This window comes from Sesamum indicum, linkage group LG6 (assembly GCF_026168435.1).
Source record: "Sesamum indicum cultivar Baizhima isolate 11 linkage group LG6, ASM2616843v1, whole genome shotgun sequence".
NCBI classification, from domain to species: Eukaryota; Viridiplantae; Streptophyta; class Magnoliopsida; order Lamiales; family Pedaliaceae; genus Sesamum; species Sesamum indicum.
This window is the reverse complement of record NC_142662.1, coordinates 10942465-10953124: the sequence shown is the minus strand read 5'-3', so window position 1 is coordinate 10953124 and position 10660 is coordinate 10942465. Positions and strand designations below refer to the sequence as shown.

At 35.0% G+C, this 10660-nt stretch overlaps 1 pseudogene; it reads left to right on the top strand.

The window, feature by feature from the left end:
• The first annotated feature begins 599 nt into the window (after positions 1-599).
• LOC148787746 (vacuolar fusion protein CCZ1 homolog A-like) lies at positions 600-5317 on the top strand (annotated as a pseudogene).
• The last annotated feature ends 5343 nt before the right edge of the window (positions 5318-10660 follow it).

Here is a 10660-nt window from a genome sequence, read left to right as displayed (position 1 = left end):
AATTTTTTTTTAATAAAACCGTGCAAATCAGCAATATTTTGAACATTCTAAGAATTCCACGAAAGTTGACCAAAACAAAGGTGTAGAGCATTGCATTTCTGTGGTAAATTTACTTAGTGTAATAATAACTACAAGTTAGTATGAAAGATAAACAAACTTCTTTTGATTAAAATTCCACGAAACTTGACCCAAACGTAAGTCTAGACCCACGCACTTGTGTGGTAAATTTGCTAAGCGTAATAATAACTACAAGTTAGTATGGAAGGGCAACAAACTTTCTTTAATAAAACTGTGCAAAACAGCTAAACCTTGAATGTTATCAGAACTCCACGAAACTTGACCCAAACGTGTGTCTAGACCCATGCATTTTCTAAAAGAAAAAAAAAGTGTTTTCCACAATGTAGATGTCCTATTAACTTAATATTGATACACATGCATCTAATACCTCCAAATAAACTACAAAATCCATCTTTTTTCTCGCTGGATATTTTTGTCAAATCTAGTCAAAGATGCACATCATAATTCTGTTGGCATTAGTTTATTTTAAAATGATTAAGATTGCTTATATTCCGGTTTCCTTATCATGAATGATGTACTTAATGAATAAACAGTATACTGTTTTCCTTATTGTTAAGTGTGAGAAGTCACTGGTATTCACAGGTTACTTAGAAATATTTATACACTTATAAAAGAAAACCTTTTGTGGTACGAACTTTTGAATACCCAAATTTACCTTTCTTTTAAAAGAATAGTAATTTCAATTTCTCTATTTATCTCACTTCAATTTTTTTTTGTCTCACCCACTATTCCATTGTTTCTGTCTCATCTAAGTTCTCCATATTTATTTTTCTTACAAATTTCTATATTTTTATTAAATCTACAATTATAATATATTTTTTGTCACTCACCTCACCTTTATTTCCTCTAACATACTTTTTTCTTTCTCATTCTCTTAGCACGATTGTTTTCTTCACAATTTGTTTTCTCTCCATCTCAAATCATAATTCTTTTCTATATGGGGACTGCATGCAACGAAAACTAGTGCATATAAATAGCATTTGAACTATAATAGTAAATTTGTAGTATCAGGTTAATATAGCTACTTGATACAGTGAGAAATCACTATCATGCAGAAGTTACTCAAAGATATGAGTATAAGTAGATTTGGACCACAATAGTAAATTTGTAGTACCAGGTTAATATGGCTACTTGATACTTTGGGTTTATGTTCATTTCATGTAATTAATTTGTCATATGTGTCTCATTTCCTGATCATATTATGAAAATTATTTAAATTCTCTACTTTGTGCTAGTCTCGGTGCATATTACTATATGAATTCTCAGCTTACATGTGGTTTGTATTACTCCTGTTAGAATGCTGTAAGAATTTAAATATGTACATAAATTGTCATCTTATATTCTGCATCTGTCAGTCTCTTGTTCGGGTATTAGAATCATGTGCGGGGAACACTTAATGCAACTCGCTGACCATGTTCCAGGACCTACTGGTCTTATCAAATCTATCTCCTGTACAGTTTGATCTTTGTGCTTTGTCTCTATTTTATCCCAATCCTCTTTATCCCATTCAGGTACTAGGAAAAAGAGAAACAGAGGAAGTTATCACCCTTAAGATGTATCTGTTTTCCTAAATGCATAATATGTCCAAGATTTCTTATCTTTTACATAGAGCGTGTTAACTCTGTTCGTCGATTATCATTATTTCCTTTCTTTTTTCTCAGATCGATGCTGTCAGACTATTTACCTACGCCGTCCTAAGGTTGACCCCTCTTGCTCTCTCCTCTGGAGTAAGTTCGTGGTCCTCTTCACGTAAAGGAAATACTGCTTGCAATACTTCAACTGGAGCTGTACTAGCGAATTCTGGTCTAGGATCAATATTACAATTCTCCTGATGCATCTGCCCTTAGAAGTCGCAGTTATCCTGTTGTGAGGCCTTTGCAGCATGCCAAGTGGTCCAAGGGGAAGGATGGTTTTCTTATTACTCATATTTGGGGTGCAGACGTTAATAATTTAGTGCCTACAAGCCCAACAATTTGGCTTAATCAAATAGAAGAGAAGATGTATCTATTAGCTTATCAGCATCGAGGCCTCAGTATGATGCTTCTGATTCTAGTGTCATCTGTCAATGGGAACAAGGAATTGCTATGGTGAAGCAGCAAATTCTTGAAAATGTGAGTTTTGTTTATTCTTCTGATATTTGAAGAATTTGATTTCACATGAAGTTTCTGTTATTGCTGATTACTTGTCATGGATAATTTACGTTATCCCCAATTAACCAGTTGAGTTGATACTTTATCAATAGATTCATAGACCCCAATCACTTCTCCTTTTTAATTTGGTGCACGATAATTGGTTGTGGAAAATGGGCTGTAAATCCATTTAACAGGGCATTTTCATAATCACTACATATGTGGAACACGTAATTGTACTAGTATATGTGGTAACTAGGGGTCCTAGGTTCCATGTTTACAATCTCCTGAGTACTAGATTCCTATATTGTGTTACTGCTTGTTGATTTGGATTCTTCTTTTTTACCGTCACCTCTCTGCATGATAGTGCATTGCATCCACTCCTACTTGAGATCAACCTTTTGGTTGTCCTAAAAGGACACGTTCTACTCATTTTGCTTTAACAGTAGTCTTGCTTGATTTTCTACTATCTGTGTTTTCAACTTAGATACTTGTTGAAACATACCAGTAGTTTTCAAGTGCAAGGATGGGGGCAATGGCCTAACTACCAAAAACTATTAAGTTGTACAAGCTCTATTCCTTGAATTGTGATATTAAATATGTTTTGTCAGCTTACTAAATGTAAAATAAGAAGCTTTGTCATGCTCTGATGTGATTGTGTGGTTGTGTTGCTGATAAGTGCGCTGTCATATCTGACCCTTTGTTTTCCTTAGTCACAGATCTTTTGGAAAATTGACTTTCTATGTAATTCAGTAATAATTTTTTTTTGTAATATTTTGCTTTCTCTTAGTCAATAAAAAGTTAATGTGTATGTAGTGTTCTTTTGTCTTTCTTAGATGATTTGATTTTCTGGTTATTTCAGGCGTCACTGAAGATGTTCAAAGTTGAAGAGAAGTTATCAAGAGGCTGGGGTGGTGAAAATGCATATCATGTGAGTGGATATTGTTATTTGCTGATGGATGGTGATAGGTACATATCTAGGGCTTCCCCCCGGAAAAGTAACAACTTTGACTAAGGTCAGTCCTGTTCGTTCAATAAGCTTTCTTCACATTGATTCACATTTTTTTTTGCTGCTCTTATTATGTAACTACTTTTATATGGCTCATATGTTGCTTAAGTAACTGCTAATTGCATTCATTTTTCTCACACTTTAGAGTAAATATCTGTCTGGTTAGCTGCACATGTATCTCTTTGTTTGTGGAAATTGCAATTATAATATTATTAATCCTATTAAGACATTTGCATGATTTGAAACTGGATAAATGAGTGATTTGCCATGAAGACTTTGTGTTTAGAGTGTCATGGTCTCTAGAGAAGTCTTGCAAGTTGGAGCTGTGTTGATGGATATTAGTTCCTGAATTTGATGAGGTAGGAGAAGGTAGTGAACTGGAAAGAACCTGGTGAAGTGCTACCGTCACATTGTTGTCGGTAGAGATTGTGATGTGATTTTTAAATAATAGCAACGTTGGTTCCACTGGAACTCCACTCACTTTCATGCTCCTGTGAAGTCCTAATGTAGTAATGGATGAGCAAAAATTATGCGCTGTCCACTTGCTGTTTATTGAAGTTATGGAAAGAACACTTGGTTTCTCTTTTACGATACTCTCCGAATACACAGACATCTCTTTCATTGATGTCTCAAAGACATGCTTGCGCCATCACACAGCTTATTTCTAATGCAAATAGCTGGAGCCAAATTGCTCTTTCCATGTAATTCCGATTAGGCATCCTTGTGAGGAAGAAAGCTAAAGAGAAGAAAAAGTTAAGTGTTTGTTCTGCCTTTGGACAAAAACAAATGCAATATTTTGTGCCTATGTCCACTTCTATTGGGATAATGTGTCTTTTTTTGGCATAATTTAGAACCTTATTCTCATTTTCTTCTGCACTGCAACTTAGTCTGTAGTCCAAATGGTGGTAAAGTTGTTATGAATTTATACTTGTGCAGTTTACTGTGGGATGCTTTTGTGCTCAGTATTTGTCTAGCTTATAGGAGAAAGCCATATTCTATTATCTTCTGGTTCTATGATATTGGCCATGATCTTGGAATTTGGTTATTTCTGTATTATCATTTGCAAGCAGGAATCTTTAATTGCGTTTTGTAAGCTCCGAGAGGAGGTTTGACTCAGAAAAGAGTCGAGCTAAATGAGACAATTCAGGCTGTGAGAAAGATCTAGAACTGTCCATTAGAGCAAAGAACAATGCTTGGCTTATTGCTCGACTTACTAGAGGAAAGAGGCTTTACATGGTTCTTGAGAAAGCTAACAAAACCCTTCTCTATGCCTCTGATGCAGTCGAGAAGTTCAGTGACAGGTAACGATTCTGCTTCTGCATTAAAAAAATTAGTTAACATTGAATGTTCTCTGTCCAACAAAAGCTTTCAAATTGTCTGAATCAAGACAAAGAAATGGAAAACCAATATGAAGTTCGTTTGAAGGTGGATTTAGAGTAATCTACACATAATGTTCTCACAAAATTATTAGAAAAAATATTCATAGGAAGTCTAAATCCAAGTAGAATGTAGAAAAAATATTCACATAATGCTGTCTTTCCTCTCAACTCTACTTATTATTCTTGTGTCTTCTCTTGGTCACCAATGCTTATATGGAATACTTTGCATCAGCAAATACACATGAAAAAGTGGTAAAGTGCTAAATTGTTCTGAATGTAGTCATGCTGGATTCACTTCATAGTCTTTACGGATGAGCTTTTTAACATGTGTGCTGGATTAACATGTATAAGTAAAATTGATTTGATTCCGTAATATAGACTAAATGCAAACTGATATAAAGCTACTCACTAATTGTTGCTACTGACCAAAAAGTTATGTGAAAAAGCTACTTAATTTGTTAATAACGAATTCGTTTATATTTGCATGTAATGATTAAGCCTTTAATGTTAAAGCACAAATGGAAAAGAATTATTACCTTATTAGTGTTTTTCATAAAATGGACCTGTCGTGTATCCTGGTTGTAATTGCAACAATAGGTACTTTGTAAACTCAGTTTCTTAAGCATTCAAGGAAATAAAATTTAAAGTCTGGGCTTTTCCCAATATGCTTTAACTATCATGGATTTTACAGGTATTGCAATGGTGTATTTTCCTTGGATTAGGCAACAGTTTAACTCCACTTCTTGAGGGGAAAGCAGAAACATTACTTGTACGTCAGCTATTTACATATTCCGCTTGTTATAGGGACTGGAAGACTCCATGTTCTGTAGACATTATATGTTGTATCAAGGAAATAGAAAGTAAGCCTAGAGAAACCTTGTGCTTATGTACAAGTGTATGTACATAGAAAATTTAGTCCTGTTACTTACCGCCAGACTTAGCACTTTGTATCAAATTGTTATGATTTGTCTTCCCATGCCATGACAATTTTCTAGGGATCTTCCGACATATGGGATCTGTAACATGGGGCCTTTCTTTAGTAAGAGATGAACATTTGGACGTACAACCAATAAAATTCTCCTTTTTTTTAGGTTTCCTGATTTCGTGTTTCTTTATGGTTGTTTGCCTGTAAGAATTTGCTTCCCGTTTTGTGGCAGAAATAAACACTTTGGTTCCCATACTGTTACTTGTGAGCTGGGGACTATGGCTTATTTTCCTCAGAAGATGGTAAGGATTCTATATTCAGTGCAAGGTATTGCAAGAAGCTCCTTCAATGTTAATTTCCTTTGAGGAGTAGTATGTATAATGTGGTTGATGTTTATGAGGGTTGTGTAATTTTTCAAAAAGTAGGGGTAATTTGTGTAATGTTGTTGACGTTTTTAGGAGGTATATGAGTAATTTTTCAAAAGATAAAAATGGTTTGTAAAAGTCGACATCGGTCCCGGGGTGTAGATGTAATTATCGTTATCTAATATATAGGACGATGTACAGTGTACACGTTCCTTTTCAATTTCATTTGGTTATTAGTAGAAATTTTTTGTTGCTTTCACTTGGAACTGGCCTTTCAACTCCAGCAACATTAAAGGTGGTGATGAGGTTGAGAGTAGGCAAAAATGAGTATTGAAGAAGTGACGGAAAGAAACATCTAGGCTGGATATAGCAAAAGTACATTGGTGAGGCCGGACAAGGAGTACTGCCGTGCAGATATTTCTTGAAAATGGTACTCAAAACAATCTCTTGTTCGGATGTGTTTTCCAAACTTCATTTTCAGGTCTGCACTATTTTGACAACTCCAATATTTGAAAATAGGGTAAATTACAATAATTTTTTTTGAAATTTGATATTATTACAAGTATCTTTTTTATTCAATTTTGATGCTTGGAACCAGTTTTTTTCCCACATTGACAATGGCGCATCAATGATGATAAAACTACTCCAAAAAAAAAGAATCAAATTTCAGTTGGTTGAGTCATTTTAAAAAAAAATTATACTAACGAAAAAAATAAAGTCATTTCTTACTCACAGATGGAGGTTTGCAACACAATACTAAATTTTACAATATTAATCATTTATTTGTTTAAAAAAATTGTCCAAATCATTTCTTAATCGTGAATATTTTTATATTCATCGTTCACTTTAATATGCTTTTAATCATATATTGATTATTGCTTTAAAAATTTATAATGTATTTATTTGATTATATTAGTCTAAGGCCCAAATAATAGTTACATTAAATTGTTGGTATAAGCCCATTAGGCCTGCCTTTTCTAAGTTGAGTATATTGGGCCTCCATATATAAGCCTGAGGGTGGCAATGTTTTTATTACCCGATAATTTTTTTTTTCAATAGAAGCAATCAATTACATTAGGAGAGCCCGAGAGATAATAGTTACAAAATAATTATTATGTAAATAGTTTTTGTGGCATGTCTTGTATATAATAAATAAGTTTTAAAATTATAAATAAAACTAAAATATATGAGCTAACAAATCACATTTCAATTTAATTTAATGTATTATCGAGAAAATTAAAAATTAGTGTTGAAGGGAGTTCTTCGAAGAGACAATGGATTATGGGAGTGTGTGACTTGAACTATTGATTGGTCTGTGTAGATATCTGTCTGCCACATTGGAATTAGTGGTGTTAAAAAAATATAGAATCACTTTTGTTCAAATATAATTACAATTAATTTTTGAAATAAATTAGGGATATAATTGTATATTTAAAAATTGAGTCCGCTTTTCTTTTTTATATTGATACAAATTACAAATATCAATATTTATGAGATTTAGGAGTTGATCCTAAAACATCTATAGTGAATGGTGAATGTTTGGGCCTCAACCTTTCCAAGGATCGAACACTTCTTTGCACGGTGTTAAATGCTTAATAAACGGCTTGTTTGCCAATTTATTTTTAAGATTTGGTTAATTTACATTTTTCACCCACAAAATTACATTCAATAGCATTTTGTGCCCTCAACATGAAAATTTTGGCATTTTGCACCTCAAAAGTGTCATTAGCAAACTAAACATGTAAGGATTTTAAATTCGAATATCATTGTAAGTGTTTAATCTATTTATACAATAAGTAGTTATCTATATATGGTAATTGTGAGTTGATCATTAATAATTGTTGTTGGCTGTTACATAATATTATATGATTTAAACTTAAAAAAAAAAGGAATTGTAACCTTCAAGCTATTTTTAGTTAAAGAAACAAAAGAAGCTAATTTTCACTTCCCTCTAATGCTCAAATCAATGTAGTCTGAGTATGAAGTTAAATGGACATTTGAAAGTCAAGAAAGGTTCTATATGTGATTACAAAAGGTTCACTATTTATATTAATAAGCCATTTGAATCAATCACACTCAAATGGGTTAAATGCAATTTACCAGTTTGTGATATGTAAAATGAGTAAAAGAAATCTTGTAAAAGAGAATTAGTAAATTATTCCCTGTATTTTGAAAAATATAACAAAACATGGGAAGTAATTTTGTTTTTGTTTTAATTTTTTTTTTTCGCATGAAATTTTACTTATTTATCATATAACATGGGAGTAAAATGCATTTTTTCCCATTAAAATGATATGTAAGAACGATCATCAATTTTTTTGCACACAAGCAGTTAGATGGGCAAAGGCCTGTCAATGGACGGGTATCACTCTACCTAGACCCGAAACAGACTCAAGTCCAAAAATATTCATGGCAATGTTTTCATACACTACTCATATCTTATCCTATAAAATACACCTAGGGTCTTACCCAAATTATACCCAAAAGAATTGGATAGATTTTGGGTGGCAAAATTGCATTTTTGGTCCCATTAGATAAGGCCATTATCACTTCTAGTCCCACGCTTTTCATGGTTGACAGTTATGGTCCCCTGGTTTCCATATTTTAACACTGTTGATCCTATAATCACCTTTCTTTTGTAATTTATGTTTACACCTCATCCTTAGGAATAGGCCCAACATGCTTCCGAAATAAATTAAAACCCCATAAATTCATACCTTGTTTTGACCGCTTTGTTTCCGGGTACTCCAAGTCCTCGATTTTACGGACTTTGTCCAACCACACTACCGCAGCAGATGATTCACAGGAAATTGGCTCCTTCAGTAACAAAACAGCACAGCCCTATTTCGTTTCCTACCTTAGGGCGTGAAAGGGATTCCAATACAGGGTCTTAATAGAATTTTGGATAACAAGCTGAACAAAAGCCTATCTTTTATTGAAGAAATATAGGAAATATTACATAGATATTATTCCTCCGTTGGAGGAAACAACTATTTAGCCTCTCATGGTGTAGAGGACTTGACTTGTTGGGGAAACCCCCATAAACTGAAAATATGAAATATTACAGAAAAATGACTCAGAATTCTAATGCTTTGAAGAGTAGGAGAAGTTTTCTGATGATCCCCTTCTGCTTCCTTGCATCTTTATTTATAGGCGTCCGCGGACTTCAAATTCGGACTCCAAACTTGTTTTTATGATGACGTCATTGCGTTCGTCATCGCCTTGTGATTTCCAGCTGTCTGTCATAATGGTTTGTCAGTCACATGATCTCCAGCTGGCTGCTTGGCTGACTGTTGGCTTTTTCTGCCGACAGTCTTATCCTCTTGATTTTTTTACATCGTTTAACTTTTACTTCTCTTGGTAAAATTTTTTCTCTTTCCCTTATCTTGGTCCGGTTCGGGTTTATTTTTCGTGACCCGAATCTTTGTCCCGAACAGGGGCTTTTCTTGTTTCTCGCAGCAAGGGCACAAATGGTTATGCCATTGCCCAACATGCAACATATTGCACGTCTTCATCCTTGTGGCTTCGGTTGCCGGCAGCTTATTTTTCCAAATTAACATCCTCTTCTTTTCGAATAGGCTTTCAGCAAACTCCGTGCTTTTTCCTGTCATGGAATTTAACAGGAATGATCCATTCACTTTGTTTGAGAAAATCTTGAATGGATACTTGACTTTGTCCATCTCTGTGAGACAGACCCATAGTCTCCAAGCTCTCCTGGTAGAGATACTATCTTCGCTAATGGCTGATACCAAGGGAGCTTCTCCTGAGGCAGCTTTGATTTTGTTGAAAGCTACCATATCTGGCCTCTGCAGCTTCATGAAATGGAATGCTGGATGAGACCCTCTTCCTGCAGTTTCTGGAGCTACTGAAACAAATTTTATCTCCAGAACATCGCCTCTTTTCAAGTGGGGGTTGTTTTGCCATGAATCAAAGACCGCCCCACTAATCCACTTCGGAAGTTTTGAGAGTTCCGGAAAACTCGGTAACATAGTATGAACTGAAGCAAGGGCTCCAGAGTCATACCATTCTCTGACATCTTCTGGTTTAGATCTTTCTAACATCCAGACTCTGTTATATTTTCCGGACGTTTCGATAATGCTCTTGCCAGGATTGACTCCTTTGCGGGAAATTAATTTTTCCCACATACACTGATAATCCTGCCAAGCAGAAGAAGATATTACTTCATTAGTATTAGCCTTAGAGGTGCCTGTCATTGGCCTAAGGCTAATCTCTCCCTCTTTAACCCCTGAGGTGCTAGGTTGACTTGAACCTACAGGAGTTTGCACTTCCTGTGATTCAATTGTTGCCGTTTTACTAGAGTCTGGTAATGGCCTTGTGCAATCGGTACTTGAATCCGACGCTACAGGTGTAGAGCCCTGTACTCTAAAGGCATGTTTTGGGTCATGCTCCCTCAACTCGTGAGTCATCCCCGAAGGTGACGCCTTCCGAATTGGTTCTCGTAGGTCGTTCCATAGCAAAGTGGATGCTAGTAGGGAACTTCTTATTGCGACCTGAACTGTGTCTAGATCGGCTCTTTGGATTTGTCCGGCAACTTGGGCATTGACTGCTAGTTGTCCGAACTTTCTGTCAAGCTCCTCGAGGTTTTTCCGGAGGTGCCTGAGTCTCAGCATGATGGAGTTTGCTTCAGATGCCTCCATCTCTTGTCAGGAAATCTGCAAGAACATTTTCATGAGATTTTATGACGACAATATTATAACAATAATATTGGCATTCAGCTTGCCATATGATAATACGAGCTTTCTCTATTTTTTATT